This window comes from Podarcis muralis, chromosome Z, assembly GCF_964188315.1.
Source record: "Podarcis muralis chromosome Z, rPodMur119.hap1.1, whole genome shotgun sequence".
Lineage (NCBI taxonomy): Eukaryota > Metazoa > Chordata > Lepidosauria > Squamata > Lacertidae > Podarcis > Podarcis muralis.
The window spans coordinates 38,404,256-38,424,638 of NC_135673.1; the positions used below are offsets into that span (position 1 = coordinate 38,404,256).

A 20,383-nucleotide genomic window follows, 5' to 3' on the forward strand; every position below is an offset into this window, starting at 1 on the left:
TGCTCTCACAAAGTCCCAGCTCCTGCTCCATTTCTGAAGTGAATGAGAAGCTCCCTTAGCTTGGGAGAACTAGATCAGACCCAAAGGTCTTTTATTATTATTATTATTACCCTTTTTGACAAGTAATACACATTCCTAGACGTACAACTTGACAAACACCATGGATTCATTGCATGGTCACAGCAAACCACAGTGACCCACAACTCGTCAGGTTGCCATTGGCTTAAGGGTACTGCTATCATTCCTAAAAGTGACAGGTTGCATTTGTCACCAAGCGTGCTGCACAGCAAAAGAAATATGTTATGGAGGGGGGAACTTCTATGTCAGAGAAAGGAAACAGAGCTTCATGTTAAGCTACGTGTTGAACTGACATCTCCCCTTCCATTTCTTTTTTCATATCCTGCTATGTAAAAGACCAGCTCATCCAAAGACATGTACATGTAACACTAAAATGTACTCTTGAAAACCACACTAAGTAATGCAAACATGACAATTCATCAGCCAGTAGAGGTTAGAGTGTAAGACTTGAGCCTGGGAGACCAGGATTTAAATCCTTCCTCAGGATGACCGTGGTCCAGCTATGATCAGTATAACGTACCTTGCAGGGTTCCTTTGGAAATAAAATGAGGAAGGGGGAAGCCGTGTGCCAGGGATCTGTTTGCAGGGGAGGGGGAGAGACAGGAACGTACAGAGAGCCGCCTCCTCTGTTGAGCAGCTGCACTTCGTCAAGAGTCTGGGGAGGGGCAGTTTTCAGGAGACACAGAAGACGAGAGAGAGCGGAGCCAAAAGACTGCTACCAGGGAAGGGAATGAGCAGCTTCCATCGCATAGTTTTCCACGTAAGGAAAAAAGACGGAGAGGGGGTCTTCCCAGTTTACTTTGCTGGAGGGGAAATAGGAAGAAGGCACTTCCGGATTCTGCTAGCGATTGAGGCAGACATGGTTTTGAAACTTCTGCACTGTACATAAGTTTTGCACTCAAAACCTGAAAAGACAGGCTGGAGTCCTTCACAAGCATCCACACAGGTAGGATTGAAATGTAGTAAATAAAATAATGTGATAAATAAACAAAACACAAACCTTTCCACAAGGGGAATGTTGTGGTAGGAGGCCCTATGGCAAAGAGTCTGGCCTTGCCATAGCAGATTCTGTTCCCCTCTTCGCCTGCCTCCCTTACTCTTCTCAAATCCTTAGTCCTACAATGGGTGGTGAAGGGAAGTTTGCTTCACTATTTTGGGCAGTTTGGAGGGTGGGCAAAGCTCATTGGTGCTCCCCTACCACCTCATTGCTGCTGACTGCCATTGTTAGCTGCCCATAAGGCCCACAGAACTGTCTGCCCTCATCAAATTTGCAAATTTGCGGAGCTTGGAAGGTGTTAAAAGGAAGAGGCATATACATGTATAGTACCAGACTTTCCATACAGAGATAATAATAATAATAATAATAATAATAATAATAATAATAATAATAATAATAATAACAACAACAACAACAACAACAACAACAACACACCAACAACAACTCCATTCAGGTTCATGTAAAGTCTTGCATATGGGTTCAGCAATGCAGGAGGGAATAATGTGGGTAGCTGTTTGGAATTTACCCTTGAGTGCCCAAATAGCACAATATGTTTCTGAAATATTGAACTCCCTGTGTGTTTGAGCTGCTGTGTGCAGAGGGGCGGGGGTATGATTTTTACAGCAGAGCAGGGTAGCTATGAAAAATTCATAGAGAAGAGCATAACTGTGAGGAAACTGCTTTAGAGTTAGATAAATATGTACAGTTCCATCTTACAGTTTAGGGTATAAGGCTTGAAGAGTCCAGTGTGAATGTGTCAGTGTGGCGTTAAGGGTCGTGAGGTAGGAAACTACTGGGGATGAGAAGGCTGAAGTACGCTCTGGCAATAATGGAAACAAAAATCCCTTACCTACAAAACATCTCATCCACAAATATCGATGTCAAATAGACACCCAGATATTCTCTGAATATTTCCCAAGAAATCAGTATTTGACAGCCTGTGGTAATTGCTGTCGTTTTTTGTGTTGTTGTTTTGACAACTGACCATTTTTTAGACTTAGATGTACAGCAGCATTTAGTGTGGTGATACAAGGACTGGCATGCAGTGGTATATGGTATTAAGTGGCATTCAATGGCATTCCTATTTGGTTGCATTCAATCATGACACACCATGGTATTTTAGACTGCAAAGTCCTTGAAACAGAGGCCTGTCCTCTTTCCATTTTGTAAAGGCACAGTGATGGCATTTCTTCACAACAGCTTCAGTAAACAGCTTACAGAGTTTCATATTTGATACCTAGAAAAATCAAAACAGCCAACAAGTGTAAAGCATTGGAATTAAAATGCCATCCACAAAATTAACATCCTGAATTTTATATTGTTCTGTTTCCAACCTTGGTTTTTTTTTAATTTAGAAAACAAATGATGCAATATTTCAGTTTTCTTGCAGAATTCTGTTTCCACTCTAATTAATGAGTTTATGAATGGAGCAACCAACATGGTGAGCACAGTATCCCAAATGCAGCCAGCTACAGCCTTCCTGACTTTAAACTCCAGATTCAGGAAAGGCAGTTTTGCAGATGTCCTTTTGGAGTATAAAAGCTCCACTCGTAGCACTCTCAATGAACTCCATCTCTTTACCAGACACCTGTAGGGAGCTGAGAATAATTAAATGAGATCATTTTCCCTTTCCCTTTTAAATGAAGTAGACCTGGTTGACTGTACTGCTTATTGAAGAGGGAGTTTCCCTAAAGCCTTCAGGTTGTTTTTGTTTGGAAAGAGCAAAGAAGCAAGCATACTGTGAGGACATGATATCACTGTTGGGGGTACAGTACCAATTTCAAGGGAGGAAGAGCTACTGTTTTCTGCATTCGGTCGTAAAAATGCCATTAAGTTAACAAAATGAAACAAAAAAGGCATATTACTTTTGGAAAGCCTTGGAACAGCAAGATGTGACTTGTAATTCAGGTATGTTATGACACCTCCAGCCTCATAGATTTCAGACCTGAACGGAAAGGATTTTAAATTCAGATCGCCTAACCTTGATGGTCTACAGTAGCAAATATATCCATCTATAGACAGATCTTTCTTTCTCCTCCCCCACCCCAGGTTGTAGAAGCAAACTGTTTTCATTAGCTGTGTCTTTTTCTTAGCAGGCCATCCCCTCAAAAACTTTTAACTGGATGTGTCAAACAAATATAGCAGGAAGGAGTGGCTTCATGCATGACTTATGTAAGCTCATTTGACAGTTTGTGAGCAAGGGTAACCAACATGGTGCCCTGTAAATAATGTTGTACTCCAGCTTCCATGATCCCTAACATTTGACTACACTGGCTGGGGTTGATGGGAGTTAGAGTTCAACAACAGTTGGAAGGCATGCAAGTTTGAATTGGTGTGAACTGGAAATTTAAAGTAAATAAGGAGGGGCATAGAAACAGACATTGGCCAGGAATGATGGAAGTTGGCATACCATAACATGTGGAGTACACCAGGTTGGCTACCCCTTTTGTAGAGAAACCCTTCCATATTAGCACTCTTCAGGCTTTCTGCTTGTGTGCCACAGTATGTAGAGGGCAGAATGTGTGTGTACCAGCTGATGGACACTGGGCACTCCTGCGGACAAACACTGGCACCTTTGGTCTGACGTAAGATGAGCACCCCACCCCATAATCACCTTTGACTGGACTTAACTGTCCAGGGGTCCTTTACCTTTACATTGAATGAGGAGATCTGAAAGGGGACATCTAAGCGCATTCAGATGAACACACTTGCAAGGCTCCCCATTCCCGATTGTGGGGAGACTTCTAAGATCATACAGACCCTCCTGGTAAAGATATGAAGTTCAGAAATGGATAGGGTAAGGCAGCATGCACAAGCACATTTGAGCAGGGTTCACTTGTAGCTCCCTGCTCATGTTTTGCCCATGTGCTTAGGCCAAATGCCTGAAGGGGTCTATTGCTTTCTTGGCATGACTGGGAAACCTGCTTTTGCTGATGTCACAGGAAAAATCTCTGTGGTTTATGTGTGGATCACATTTGGCCCATGTGTGGTCTAAGTATGGAATGGGAGTCTGCAATATCCTATGATCCTTGGGACACCTTTCCAAGTCCCTATGGAGAGAGGAAGATTGCAATACCCCATGATGCCTTGGAAATCTTTCCAATGCACATATGTAGAGTGGGAGTCCACAATATACTGTGATCCCTGAAACACTCATTCCAGGACCATCAGATTGAGCCCTAAGAACTCAGGTAAAACAATCCGTATGATGTTTACCCTGTAAGCACTGACTGAATAGCTGAATGACATAAAGTAAGAATGTTTTAATAGGAATAAATTCATCTTCAGCATTGCATGTGCCATTAGCACATTGGTTTTGCAATGAGCTGACCTGACAATGGAACTGTTAACCTAATTAGCACCATTGGAAGAGTCGCAGGGAAAATATGGAAGGCAAAAATAGATCCCCCCCCTTTCCTGTGCTTTCATTTCATGGGTGAATGAATTTCACTGGTACACCCCCAAGGCAGGTTGACATTTGTGACCGGAAATGAAACTATTGATCATTGAATTAAAGTTTATATAAGGTCCAAATATCTTAAGTCAAGCTGGGAAGCCAATATTATGAATTCAAGTCAAGCATGTCATTTGTAAATGCCACTGAATATTTACTTCTTGAATAAATCATCATTTAAAAGAAGAAGGAAAAGAAACAAAAGCTTTTTCAGGTCATTCTTCCATTATACAAAGAAAGATTGTCATTGTTCGACAGGCTGTTGGTTCATATAGCTCATTATTGTGTACATTGATTGGCAGCGGCTGTTCGGGTTTTCAGACAGGAGTCTGAAAATCTCCCTACCTAGAGATTTCGGGGATTGAACCTAGGACCTTCCAAGCACAGGGAAGTCCAAGCTCTGTCACTGAGCTTTCTCCATAGATGATGATGATGATGATGATGATGATTATAGATGCTGTACATTTTTTGCTGAGAGGAGAGAAAAAAGAGTGTGCACAACATAAATTAGAATCAAACTGCACATGATTTTAACTACATGATTTTGCCCTTGCATGCAGGGATTTTCTGTTTTCCAATCAAATTGCTGACCCACCAGTTCAGATCTCGATCCTACTATGGAGGTGTATAGAGAACCTCTAGCCCTTCTTCTTCCTCTCTTCCCACCACCAGAAGTCTAGCTCACTACCACCAGCTCACTGCCATCACCACCTGTAATCTGCATTGCAGGTAGGAAGTCCACTTAAAATGAATAGGACCATTTTTGCCATGAAAATTGCAGGCATGAGGCAGGAGAGATGATGATGATATGAAATAATAATAATAATAATAATAATAATAATAATAATAATAATAATACCCCACCCACTCTGGGCAGCTTCCAACAAAAGATTAAAAATACCTTAAAACATCAGCTATTAAAAAATTCCCTAAACAGGTGTCTTCTAAACGTCAGATAGTTGTTTATTTCTTTGACATCTGATGGGAAGGCCACTACCGAGAAGGCCCTCTGCCTGGTTACCTGTAACCTCACTTCTTGCAATAAGGGAACCGCCAGAAGGCCCTCGGTGCTGGACCTCAATGTCCAGGCTGAATGATTGGGGTGGAGACGCTCCTTCGGGTATACTGGGCCAAGGCCGTTTAGGGCTTTAAAGGTCAGCACCAACACGTTGAATTGTGCTCGGAAACATACTGGGAGCCAATGTAGCTCTTTCAAGACTGGTGTTATGTGGTCTCAGTGGCCGCTCCCAGTCACCAGTTTAGCTGCCACATTCCGGATTAGTTGTAGTTTCCAGGTCACTTTCAAAGGTAGCACCACGTAGAGCGTGTTGCAGTAGTCCAAGATAACTAGAACATGCACCACTCTGGCGAGACAGTCCGTGGGCAGGTAGGGTCTCAGCCTGCATACCAGATGGAGTTGGTAGACAGCTGCCCTGGACACAGAATTGACCTGCGCCTCCATGGACAGCTGTGAGTCCAAAATGACTCCCAGGCTGCACAGCTGCTCCTTCAGGGGCACAGTTGCCCCATTCAGGACCAAGGAGTCCCCCACACCCACCTGTCTCCTGTCCCTCCAAAACAGTACTTCTATCTTGTCAGGATTCAGCCTCAATCCATTAGCCGCCATCCATCCTCCAACTGCCTCCAGGCACTCACACAGGACATTCACCACCTTCGCTGGTTCCGATTTGAAAGAAAGGTAGAGCTGGGTATCATCCGCATGCCTTTTCTGCATGCCTGCACACAGAGCACATGCTGTGTTTTTACTCTGCTACAAGTCCAGCAAGCTGAGTCACAGTGAAAGCGCACCAGACTGCCTCATTACCCCACAGGTTATGGCTTGTTAGCATAACCCCACAGAACAGCCAGCCCAAACCCCCTGATGATCTCTCCCAGTGGCTTCATGTAGATGTTGAAAAGCATGGGGGAGAGGACAGAACCCTGAGGCACCCCACAAGTGAGGGCCCAGGGGTCTGAACACTCATCCCTCACCACCACTTTCTGGACATGGCCCAGGAGGAAGAAGTGGAACCACCGTATAACAGTGCCCCCAGCTCCCAGCTCCTCTAGATGGTCCAGAAGGATGTTATGGTCAATGGTATCAAAGGCCGCTGAGAGATCCAGCAGATCTGGATTGGGAATACTGCATTGTCTAACAAGTGTATAAAACTCCTACCATCCCATTATAGTGTCACAATCTGAAATGAACCCCCTGCATGAACATGTACATTGGCCTTCAGTGGGAAGGGATGGGGCAGGGAATGTACCAGGAAACATATATGTTTAGATTGGATCCAAAGGTTCCTTCCTCCAAAGGTTCCAGCTGGGTGAAGCTGGGGCTGACGAGAGTGTAGTCCAACAATTTCTGGAGGGCAGCATGTCTGTATTTGAGGACATTCTCATCTGCACAGAAGTTAACAATTTACCCAAATTTCAGCTACTCTGCATTTACAGTATTATTTCCACATATGAAAAGCAGGTGTAGATAGATGATAGATAGATGATAGATAGATAGATAGATAGATAGATGATAGATAGATAGATAGATGATAGATAGATGATAGATAGATAGATAGATGATAGATAGATATAGATAGATTAGATAGATGATAGATAGATGATAGATAGATAGATGATGATAGATAGATAGATAGATAGATAGATAGATAGATAGATAGATGATAGATAGATGATAGATAGATAGATAGATAGATGATAGATAGATAGATGATAGATAGATAGATAGATGATAGATAGATAGATAGATGATAGATAGATAGATAGATAGATAGATAGATAGATAGATAGATGATAGATAGATAGATAGATAGATGATAGATAGATAGATGATAGATAGATAGATAGATGATAGATAGATAGATGATAGATAGATAGATAGATGATAGATAGATAGATAGATAGATAGATAGATAGATAGATAGATAGATGATAGATGATAGATGATAGATGATAGATAGATGATAGATAGATAGATGATAGATAGATGATAGATAGATAGATAGATAGATAGATAGATAGATGATAGATAGATGATAGATAGATAGATAGATAGATAGATAGATGATAGATAGATAGATAGATAGATAGATAGATAGATAGATGATAGATAGATAGAGATAGATAGATAGATAGATAGATAGATAGATATGTATCACAAAACTATATTTATTTTTGGTATGTAACACCCACCAGATTGGCAAAAATGTCTAAAAAAAGAGAAAGGCATATGTTGGAAGTGTAGTGAAAATGAGGAATCTCTTTTATCACATGTGGTGGTCCTGTAAAATAATTAAGGAATATTGGGAAATTATATGCAGTGGTACCTCAGGTTACATAAGCTTCAGGTTACAGACTCCGCTAACCCAGAAATAGTGCTTCAGGTTAAGAACTTTGCTTCAGGATGAGAACAGAAATCGTGCTCCGGCGGCGCGGCAGCAGCAGGAGGCCCCATTAGCTAAAGTGGTGCTTCAGGTTAAGAACAGTTTCAGGTTAAGAACGGACCTCCGGAACGAATTAAGTACTTAACCCAAGGTACAACTGTATAATGAATTTAAAAAGATACTTTAAAAAGCTTTCCCCCCCCCAAAAAAAAAACCCACACACCTGAGATTTTCATCTTAGGGATGGTAACAACAGAGGTAAAAAAAACACCAAAAGAATTCATTACTATACACCACCACCGCAGCTAGAATCTTATTGGCACAAAGGTGGAGAACAAGTCTAGTACCCACTAAAGAAGAATGACACCGTAAAATGTTTGAATATGCTGAACTGGTTGGTCTGACGAACCGGATAAGAGAAAATGAAGATAAGGAATACAAGGAGGAATGGATAATGTTTATTGAATATTTTAAGAACCAGTATAAACAAATACATAGCTTAGCAGGTCTCAAGTAAATCCAGCAGAGTTGAAATAGAGTTTTTAATAGATAACAAATTGGATGATTAAAAAGATATGGATTACGTGGAGTAGTAGAAAAGCAAAGGAACCAGGAAAAGTGTGGAAGGGAAGTCATATGGTATACGTATACATGCTGTATTTGGTACGAAGTTGTAAGTGGGACAGGGGGAGGGGAGGGGGTTAAGCATGCTCTCTGTTTTTGAAATGCAAATGAAAAAATAAATGAAAAAAACCACTATATTTATTTTTGTCATTGGTTTGTACATTTGTTTTGTCCTAGCCAGTGTAACTTTTTGGATTTTAAAAAATCCAAATACAACTGTTCCAATGATACAGATTAAAATGTCCACATGGAGTTTTCTCTTTAACAACCAAGAAGTGTCTGCAACAAAAAGTATTCCAAGGAATATATTGATTTTTGCCATGGGAATGCTTTTTAAATATAAAAAATACCCAGCCAAAGTTAACATATTGGGATAAAACATGTCCTAATACATTTTTCAAACAAAACTGATCCACAGAAGCAGATTTCTTCAAACTCCACATCCTTCATTTGTTTTAAGGGTTCTAACCAGTCTGAGATACACTGGGATGCAGCTCGGGGTAGAAAAACATCTGCAAAATCTATTTGTATAAGTAATTAATGGGTCTAGGTGAAGGTAAAAGACACTTTGAGAAAAGGTAATCTGTGCTCAGAGTTTTGTATCCCCCCCCCTTTATTGTTAATTAAAAATCAATAAAATACTTTTTTTAAAAGAAAAAAGGTGATAGCAGAAGAGCCCTCCCAGCGAAGAAGGTAGCAATCCTAACCTCCCATTATCTCTTCCTGCCCATTTCCATTACCACTTTTTATAAACTGTTTTATAAAAGGTGCTGTTTTAGGTGCTATGTCAGTGACAGAAATGCCACAGTTCCATCCCCGGAGGGAATACCTTCTACTGTACTTAGCAAGTGAGGACTCATTCCAGTCAATATAATCAAGATAGTGGAGAGACAGCCCTTAAAACTTTGCAAGCTTTCTGAAGGAAAACGCCATGCAAATAATTACATCAAAATTGTGTCAAAGGTTCCCCTAAGCAAGTCAGGCTGAAAATGTGACTTTTCAATTAACATGACAATGGTGTCAGTGCTAATAATTTCCAACTGGAACATCCTGGGGCGTTGTGAAAACAAAATGTCTGTCTGCATAATAACTCAAAATGTGCCCAATACAACTGAAATAGAAGGATTTCTCCCACGCATCCAATGTGTAGAACGGATGCCATTGCCCCCAACATCTCCTGGAGTTTTATTTGGAACACTGCTCTTTGAAGGGATTTTTTTCACAATTTTATGGCAGTTGTAAATTGGTTGTCTTCTTAAGACTGAAAACCTGTATACCAGAAATGGGGAAAGTTCTTCATCTCAGGGGACATGTTCCCTTCTGGGCAACCTTCTGAAGCGCCATATGCCAGTGGTGGGTGTGGCCAGAGGCAAAAGTGGATGGAACGTTCAATATAATTTTTCATGTTGTATTGTAGGTTCGTTTCTACATGCACTGCTCTCCACCTTCCATCGAGGCAAGCAAGAAGCAGTAGCAGTACAAGGACACTTTGCAACCAGGCTGAAACACTCATGGGATATCTGAAGCAAGCATGGTGAGGAGTGTAGCCAGTTAAGCAGAATTCACACTGAAATGGGGAGTGCCTGTTGTGTATTGCTGAAAGGGTTTCACTGGAAGATTCCACTGAAGATAAAGAACAGCAATAAGAGCTCTCTAAGCACCTAGATGCATTGATAATTAACTGTTACTGTTCTCTACTCTAACACATTAGTGTTTAACCTTAGATCAGGTGATTAGGGTATTGAATTGCAAATCGCCAATTTGAAGGCAGCTTCCTATGTATAGCACATCCTTGGGGATCCTGCCATCTTCTATTCTGTGGACATGACCAAGCCAGTGTAGATGTCGCTGAGAGGGGAGTGCGAACATGCTGGGAGTGTGGGCCAGTTTGAGGTTCTGTCCTGCCATGTGGTGTCCATAATCTTCCTGATGCAGCACATGTGGAAAGCAATGAGGCATTGCTCATGGTGGGAAGGAAAATAGGCTTGGCTGCTCCCACAGGGCATGATAAAGCAACAGTGCAAGGTGCATGCCAGATACCAAAGATGGAAGAAGTGAGCAGGAAAAAATGGTGTGGAAATATGGTTGGCTGGTCACCAGGAAGGCTGTCCAGCCACTGTTAAGCACCATGTGCACATGCTCTTGTGAGGAAAATGCTTGCCAGTGACTCATCACACAGTTGAGTTCAAACCCTCAAACTAGCTCCCTGAAAAGGAGCTAGGCTGCTACCACTACTGGAGTTCCCACTCCTCTGCCATTAACTGCCCTCCTCCTGCCCTGCCTCTGCTATCACCATTGTTGCCTCTATGGGCTCTTCTCTGAAGTGTCCCCCCACAGATGCTATGAAGAACCGAAGGCCAGCAGAGGGGTGGAGAGGGCTTAACTATTCCCTTGCTTAGCTCTGTGCTCCAGGTGCTGACATAATGTGCAATAGCATGATACGTGGTTGAAGCCATTCCAGGACTCCTTGCTGGTGTGACCCCAAAGGCTGTCATAGTGCTGCAAACCAATGGCTGAGTGTGACTAAGCTAGTCAGCACACCTGGGGTTATGTAGGAATATTTTGTCCTCTCTTGTGATTGGCTGATAATGTGGATTTTTTTCACCCACGCCATACTACAGTGCCAGATAATGGTGGGAGCCAAATAATTACTTTGATTGATTAACAAACTGGTTTATAAAGTGACTCCATACCTTGTGTCTTGCCTCTTTATTTTCGGTTTCCTAACACAAGTGCACTTTGCCCTGTTGGGGTAACTATTTCCCCGTCATACATAGAGAGATTTGGGTTGAACTAGGAAATTCTGACATTTATACAGTGGTACCTCTGGTTAAGAACTTAATTCATTCAGGAGGTCCGTTCTTAACCTGAAACTGTTCTTAACCTGAAGCACCAGTTTAGCTAATGGGGCCTCCGGCTGCCGCTGTGCCGCCGGAGCACAATTTCTGTTCTCATCCTGAAGGAAAGTTCTTAACCCGAGGCACTATTTCTGGGTTAGCGGAGTCTGTAACCTGAAGCATATGTAACCTGAAGCATATGTAATCCGAGGTACCACTGTATATCAATGATATACATGTCTACTCAGAAGTAAGCTCCTTTGACTTCAGTACAAGTTAACCCCTATGTGTGTAACATGGCAGTCTTAATTCATAAAGCAAACCGAACAGCATTGTAGCCTTCCTAATAGGGTTATAAAATAGACAAATGCACACTGATTGTTAGATTATTGTTTGTTGCTACAAGCAAGTGAATGTAAAGCAGCTTGTCGTTGCTTGAGGGATGCATAAAATTTCTTCATTTTTTGTATCACTGTGAAGACTTTTTAAAAAATCAGATAAATACTTTAAACCATTTAGACTGTGCCTGTTTCTTATTCTATGTGACTGTGTGATTGTTAACAAGATCAAAGGAAGGAGTTCTTTCATTTCCCTCCTCCCCTCCCCACTTACTATGGTTATCACGGGGCTGTAAAGGGCTTTTTTCCCCAGTTAGCCTGAACACAGTGAGAATCTTCTATCAGAAAGAGAATAAATCCAGGCCTTCTCTTCCGTCTAAGTCTTTGGAAAGTGCTGCATTTAGATCAGGGAGCTTGTGTTTTCAGCCCACAGCTGAGTCTTTCAAAGTCTCTCCATAAAATCCGCATGACTTCACCAAGGAATCCCCTGGAGTTAGTCAAATGCTCGTGGGGGAAGTGGAAATCTTACGGCATGGCTTTTAATATTCAGATCCACCTGTTTCAAGTTTCAAAGGCAAAACTTCTGAAAATGGGACAGTCTTTGCATCGGTTGTGTTCCGTGATGTATATGGACACAACTTCCATTAATGTTTCACAAATGAAAACAGGGACATTCTGAAGTTATGTAAAAAAAGATGAGCAGTCGTGATACCCAATTCTGGGGGAGAGAGATCACATCAGGGCAATATTAGGAGAAACAAAACTGAAAGAAAACAAGTGTGCAAGTTTTCCAAGTTCTCCAGAACCCTTCAGAGAATCATAGAATTGTAAAGTTGGAAGGAGTCCAGAGGGTCATCTAATCCAACACTTTGCAATGCAGGAATCTCAGCTAAAGCATCCATGACAGATGGCCATCCAACCTCTGCTTAAAAACCTCCAAGGAAGGAGAGTCCACCACCTTCTGTTGAAAAACTCTTACAGTCAGAAAGTTCTTCCTGGTGTTTAGTCAGAATCTCCTTTCTTGTAACTTGAAGCCATTGGTTTGGGTCCTAAACTCCAGAGCAGGAGAAAACAAGATTGCTCCAACTTCCATGTTGACAGCCCTTGAGATATTTGAAGATGGCTATCATGTTCTCGAAGCTACCAGCATGAGTTTGACCAAACTGCAGGAGGCAGTGGAAGACAGGAGTGCCTGGCATGCTCTGGTCCATGGGGTCACGAAGAGTCGGACACGACTAAACAACAACAACAATCATATCAGTCTCCTCTTTCCTAGGTTAAACATACCCAACTCTCTCCACTGTTCCTCATAAGGCTTGGTTTCCAGACCCTTGATCATATTTGTCCCCCTCCTCTACGCACATTCCAGCCAGGTGAGAGAGTGGGACCCATCCAATTGCACAAAGCCACTTCCTTTGTTATACTAAGGACCATGCTTAGGCCCATTAGCTCATCAAGAAGTTAGCCTAGCTAGTTCAACAATTGAATCCTCCTTTAAATTTTAACCCTCCCTGGATCCAGAACCCCAGGAATTACAACGGACTTAGGCATAACACAGGCTGACACTCAAACTCACAAGACTGTTTTCCCCATATCTAGTCATAAGGGAATGCTTTTGCCTCAACTGAGAGTCCTGCAGGTATGAAACACAACCAGATCTATTTCTGAGTGAATATGCATGATAATGGTTTGAAATTTCTGTCAATCTCCAGACCAGTTCAATGGGTTTGGTGTGAAGTTGGAGCTGTTTTTACTGGTGCTTTTCCAGATATTTCTGCAACCTTTCTGAATGGATGGTGCCTGGGTGTCTTTTCTTCTTTCTTATGAGCTATAGTTTCAGCAATAAAAATGTGATGGATTGGTTTGGTTTGCATCATGAAAGCCAGTCCTCAGCCTTCTGCTCTGATCACTTGGTGGTTCTTTTTCTTTTTCAGAAATGGGGGGGGGGGGAGCTTGCAATAAAGCAGAGCTATTTTCGCATATAAATTCTGCAGGACTTCCTATTAGCTTCCCATTAGCAGTGTGACATTCAATAATATTGAAAATAACACCAACATCAATATTATTTATAAGGTCAGCCATGTCAAAATGATATTGAGGTTTAAAAGGCCTCACTGTAGTTCTGCTCTAGGCAAACCTGAGGCAGAGTTGCTGCCAGAGGATGATTTGAATATGACTTTACATATAAGACCAGCGCTACACCATATAACTTTCCCTAATTACTTCTCCTTTAGCAAAGGTGCGCCTGATTACCATGGAAAGAAAGATATAGATCGGGGGGGGGGGTATTTTTCAAAAACAAACAAAAAAAACACAGTAACAGATTAACAGAATTAGAGTATATGTACAAAATAAACAATAAAAACCTATACAGCATAGGCAATAAAATGAAGCTCATATATATAGATAAAGCAAGATACAGTGGTACCTCGGGTTTCATACGCTTCAGGTAACATACGCTTCAGGTTACAGACTCCGCTAACCCAGAAATAGTACCTCGGGTTAAGAACTTTGCTTCAGGATGAGAACAGAAATTGTGCAGCAGCAGCGCAGCGGCAGCAGGAGGCCCCATCAGCTAAAGTGGTGCTTCAGGCTAAGAACAGTTTCAGGTTAAGAACACACCTGCAGAACAAATTAAGTTCTTAACCCGAGGTACCACTGTATGGACTAGGAATGGGTGGCTCAGTGTTTCCTGGTCTGTCAGATCTGCATGTGTTCATTCATAGATCTGTTTCTGCATCCATCTCTGATTTATTCATTTATTTATTTAAAATTTACATTGCTTTTGAACTTTTTTCACCGAATACGCATTTTTGTCTGCATTTTATCTCAAAATGTGTGTCTTTTTTTGCAATTCCAGGTAAGGCTGGGAAAGAGCTATGCCTGAAATAATTATCCACACATACATACATTTTGCCTTGCATTTTCTGGGCATAGGTCTGCATTTTCCTCATCCATGTCCAAGTGCTTTGTTTTTTTGTTTTTGGTTTTTGCCCTGCCACTTTCCCCAAGAAAACGCACTCCTTACTGCTGAATTGGAGCTAATTGGAAATGCAGATTTTCCTTGGGTTGCAGCTTGCTCTGATTCAGTGGTAAATAACTGGTTTTTGCAGGGGAAGCTCCCCCCCACCCCCCGGGCAGGGGATGCTCAGACCTGGACCTGTGGACGAACCCTCACTGCAGACAACACTGAACTAGATGGACCACCAGTCTGACTTAGAACAGGTAGATATGAAAGTTGATATGAAACCAGGGTGAATGGTGATTTAGGTATTGCCCTATTTCCAAAAGTGGCAAACTATAGGCTAGATCCAAAGGAGGTGTGATACCTGTGGGAAACTCACAAGCAGAACCCAACCATGGAGGCAGAACACAGCTTTCATCAGTCGTAGGCTTCAAAAAGCCCCTCTTCCATGTACTTGTCCAATCCTCGTTTAAAGCCACCCAAGTAAGTGGCCCTCACTGCTTCTTTGGGGAGAGAGTTCCATTGTTTACCTTTGATCTGTCCTGAATTTTTGAGTGTTCGGCTTCATTGGATGTCCATGAGTTCTAGACAGGGGGGGGGGATGGAAACATTTCTCAATCTACTCTCTCCCTGCTGTGCACAATTTTACATGCTTCTATTATGTTGCTTAGGGACGCAGGTGGCGCTGTGGGTTAAACCACAGAGCCTAGGACTTGCCGATCAGAAGGTCAGCGGTTCAAGTCCCCGCGACGGGAGAGCTCCCGTTGCTCGGTCCGAGCTCCTGCCAACCTAGCAGCTCGAAAGCATGTCAAAGTGCAAGTAGATAAATAGGTACCGCTCTGGAGGGAAGGTAAACAGCGTTTCCGTACGCTGCTCTGGTTCACCAGAAGCGGCTTAGTCATGCTGGCCACATGACCCAGAAGCTGAACGCCGGCTCCCTCAGCCAGTAAAGCGAGATGAGCGCCGCAACTCCAGAGTTGGTCACGACTGGACCTAATGGTCAGGGGTTCCTTTATCTTTACCTTTATCATGTTGCTTCTTACTCACCTTTTATCTAAACTTAAAAACTCCCATTGGGCAGTTGCTCCAACTCAATGGGGAGTTGTTCCACCCCCTCAATCATTTTGCTCACTCTTTCCTGAACCTCAAACTGTCCATGGAAATTATGAGGATGGGCAAAGGGAGCATATGCAATAGTGTGTTTGGAAGAGTGATGCATATTTGGTTCCACGAAAAACCATGAACAGGAGCCCTGTCTTAAAATGCCTTCCACCTGACTTCTATATTTATCCAAGTTGACTTTTTGAACACTAGACTCCCTTGCCACTGCTCCCCACACCTTTGCAGCATCTGATTTAATATTTGGGCAAAGTTGCTCTCCAAGATTGGAATTACAGTCTTGAACTAAGGAAGATAAAATCAATACTTGTAACAGTTATTGCTAGCTATGTAGTGTTTATAGATTTAAATATAGAAACAGTTTATTCTGTGGTATTTATCAGTGTCAGAGCCGAGAGACTTCCAAGAGCAGGAAAAACAGTGGGTAACTGACAATAAAACTGCAGGTTATCTGATATCGTGTAATTGCTGATGTGGTTGAACAAGCTGTTTAATTCTGGCGGGGAGGGGGGGGAGGATGCATATGCCTACCTAATGTTCCTGCTCTTTGTTCCCTAATGGGACATTAAAATATAAATGCTTGGAAGCATCACTTGAGCTGTATGCTCTTGAACTTGTGTGGAGATGCTGAACATCCAGCTTTTCAGAAAATTCCATCCATAGCCTCTGATTCATGCAGCCCCATATGCCCTGTACATTTAAAGCATTCAACAGTCATTACTTCCCCAAAAGAATCCTAGGAACTGTAGTTTGTTAAGGGTGCTGAGAGTTGCTAGAAGACCCCTATTCCCTTAACAGAGATAAAAATTCCCAGAGTTCCACGTCAAGAAAGATTTATTTTTAAACCACTCTGGGAATTGTAACTCTGCAAGGAGAATTGGGGCCTCCTAACAATTCTCAGCATCCATAACAAACTACAGTTCCCAAGATTCTTTGTCGAAAGCCATAACTGCATAATAGTGCTTTAAATGCTTGGTGCAGGTGTGGTCCTACACAAGTATTTGTTCACATAGCACATAGTTAAGATATGGGATTTGCTCCCACAAGAGGTAGCAATGGCCACCAAGTTGGATGGGTTTAAAAGAGCATTATACAACTTCATGGAGGACAAGGCAAAGGATAACTAGGTTCCACCTCCACTGTCAGAGGAAATGCATCTCTGAATATCACCTACTGGGATTCAGAAGTGGGGAGAGTGCTTTTGCACTCTAGTCTTGCATGTGGGCTTCCCATAGGCATCTAGTAGGCCACTGTGAGAGTGCTAGAAACTTCTCTATATAGACCAGGGGTAGTCAACCTTTTTATACCTACTGCCCACTAATGCATCTTTCTTATGGTAAAATTTCCTTACCGCCCACCAGTGCTCGATGGAAGGAGGATTCAGCTTGTGTCGTACAACCCCCTACCACCAACCTAGAATCCTAAAATGCCCACTAGTGGGCGGTAGGGAGCAGGCTGCCAACCCCGATATAGGCTTTTGACTAGATGGGCCATTGACTTTCTTAAGTTCTTAAGTAGAGCAGGCTTCACTGCCACAGATGGTTTCCCTTCAGTTTGGAAAGGATGATCAGAACAGTGATGTAGTGGCAAGTGCACTCAGAAGAAGAGCATCCTGTTCTCACAGCGGAAAGCCAGATGCTTATGGGAAACCTGCAAGCAGGAACTGAGCACAACGGTGCATTACCCTCACCCAGCTCACCCTCCATCAGGCAAACATGATGCATTTTCATGGCTCAAAGACACATTCCAGCCAGTAAAAAGTACTGGAGTATGGTCTGAGGAAGGCGTATGGCCTAGGGAAGAGTCCCAAGGTCCAGTTAAAAAGATTTGACCCTCCTTTTAAGGTTCCCCACCCTTGCTCTGTGGGACGCAGGTGGCGCTGTGGGTTAAACCACAGAGCCTAAGACTTACTGATCAGAAGGTCGGCGGATTGAATCCCCACGACGGGGTGAGCTCCCATTGCTCAGTCCCAGCTCCTGCCCACCTAGCAGTTCGAAAGTATGTCAAAGTGCAAGTAGATAAATAGGTACCGCTCCGGGAGCTGGGACAGAGCAACGGGAGCTCACCACTGTCAAGTGGATTCGAACCACCAACCTTCTGATCGGCAAGCCCAAGGAGCTCAGTGGTTTAAACCACAATGCCACCCGCATCCTAGAAGTGAAACCTGAAAGCCAAAGTCTTTTAAAGCACCTGCTGCTTGGGCCACCTGATCATTTTGGTCATAGGGAAAGTTCCACATCCCACAGAACTCCAGGGTACTCACTAGGCCCCAGCATGTCCATTGGGTACAATCTCACTGTATAGCTGGCCTCCAATGAAGCCCTCTGTGAGGGAGCCATGATAAAATGAAGCCATATCAAAGCTGAAGATCAGAATGGGTTCAGATGTCAGTGCACCACAGATAAGGCAAAAGGCAATATCTAAAACAAACTGATAAGTTTTCTTTAACCAATACTGGTAAGCGTCTAAGCCGCTAGATCCTAAGCATGGACATAAGCTGTCTGACATCTTGCAGGTCCTGTATCCTTCTGAGGAGACTACAGCCATAGCTATTCTTTTATCTTCCTTTTGACAGTTTTGCCCCAGAGCCATCTTTAAAAAGTTTACAGAATGCTGTTGAACTTTCCAATCTGTGTTAATCCTTTTGAAGGCCATGATGCCTGCATTTGATATTTCTTACTGTATTTCTCCTTTAATCACACCGTGAATAATCCCTTTGCCAATATCACCCCCCTCCCTGGCCAACCATTGTTCTTCTATGTTTGGAATAAGAAGCAGAAATGATGGACTGTTCTAAAATGCAACCCGTCTTATCAGTATATATTACTGCAGTAATAATAACTGACCTTGACTAGTATATTAAGATTGATGGATGTTGTACGCTGGGCTGCACTACTGTGAAGATAAAATAGTGATGGCAATCTAGCCCCTCTATTTTTCTGATTTGGTTTGTTTTTGAACCACACTTCAAGGATGCTGAAATAAAGAACAGCTTCGAGAAATTAGGAAGTCTGTCTCAGAGTCTCACAACATATCTACACTACAAACATTCATTGGCTTGATAACACTTCCAGCATCATGGCTTCTTCCAAATAACCCATTTTGATCTGCTGCAGGGACATAGGAATTTTGAGCAGATGAGTGTGCTGTGCTGGAGACCACTGTTTCTCCCAACAGTCCCGTTGTTCCCAGAGGAAATGAGTGTTAAATCAGTTTAACTCTGGTGTGGACCATCACTCAGTGGTAGCACACAAGGGTTGCATGTGGAAGATTCCCCCCTCCCCATGAAAACAGAGTTCCAGATGAACAATTAATGGATGGTGACATTTAGGCATCCTCCTTACACAAGGTATAAGGTGTTCAGACTAAGCTCTGAAGCTAAGGCTTTATAGGCTACATAGGCTCTGGTAAATAGAGAGGCCATAACTCTGTGGCAGAGCACATAAGTTCCATATAGAAAGCCCCAGGTTCAAATCCTGCCATCTTTAGCTAAGGGTGATAAAGGTCCATGTCTAAAACCCTGGAGAGTAGCTGGCAGTCAGTGCAGACCAGGGTTTGTGTCAAACTATTTGTCTATCCCATTCTACACAGTTGAAATAGGTGTGGGAGTAGCCCTCCAGATGTTGTCGAGTGCAGCTCCCGCAATCCCTGCTTGGGGCTGATGGGTGTCCAAAATCATCTGGATGAAAACAAGAAACACCCCATGCACACGCACATTCTCACTTGTGTAAATGATACAAAACTGAATGGACAAGTCATCTGACTCATCCAGCTTCTTATGCTGAGACAGAACTAAGCACATTCCTTAAAATTTGTAAAGTGAAAGGCACTCAAACTTAGAAGTCCAGTTTATTTTTAATTTGTTGCTGTGCTTTTCTCAGTCTTTCTCAAATCCACTATCAGCTATCATCTGTCCTTTCCTCCAAGTTTGGCTCAAGACATTTGGCTGCCTGAGGTGAAAGACAAGTTGGTGCCCCTTCTCTATTTCAGGTCAACTGAACTAGCAATTGAATCTTACTTCAACACTGGTGATGGGATACCGTCCACTGCTCCTGAGGCAGCAAACCAGATTAGAAGAGTCAGGAGTGCCAGAAGGGAATGGTTGGATAGATGGTGAGCAATATCTGGTTAATGTTGTTGCTGTCCCCAGAATCTGCCACCTTAGGCAGTAACCCTCAGAGTGGTGGTGGGAGTGTTCCCCACCTCTGCAGTAATATCACTTGTCAGGTTTCGGTGATTTCACAGTTTTCTGATAATTTCATTCAAAATAATTTGTATAAGTTCAATAAAACTGAACTGAAGAGAGATGAGGCAGCCAAGGTCTATCAGTGTTGATCTTAAACTCATCTTTTCTTTTGTTAACAAACTGTGGGGGCAGGGAGTCCTATGAGCCACTGGGAAGCAACAAACTCCAAGAAGCACGTAGGTTATTAATTTCATTTGGGAGGGATGAGTGGGGAAAGATATTAGGGACAATTAGCAATGAAGATTTTCATCCATATAAATGCACCAAGATTGCCTCTAAAGCTATTTAGTTAATTGAGCTATATATAAAAAAGGGTTGATTCAT

The 20,383-nt window shown here is 42.6% G+C and overlaps 2 long non-coding RNA genes across 2 annotated transcripts in view; one reads left to right on the forward strand and one right to left on the reverse strand.

Moving 5' to 3' along the window:
• LOC144326152 (uncharacterized) overlaps positions 1-1,360 on the reverse strand; it is a 24,978-nt gene extending 23,618 nt beyond the window's left edge. The window contains exon 1 of the long non-coding RNA XR_013391310.1: positions 1,079-1,360. This is a non-coding gene — a long non-coding RNA (uncharacterized LOC144326152). The remainder of the gene's footprint in view (positions 1-1,078) is intronic.
• LOC144326151 (uncharacterized) lies at positions 724-9,929 on the forward strand. The gene is made up of 3 exons (XR_013391309.1): positions 724-1,024; positions 5,090-5,258; positions 9,015-9,929. It is a non-coding gene; the product is annotated as an uncharacterized LOC144326151 (long non-coding RNA).
• The last annotated feature ends 10,454 nt before the right edge of the window (positions 9,930-20,383 follow it).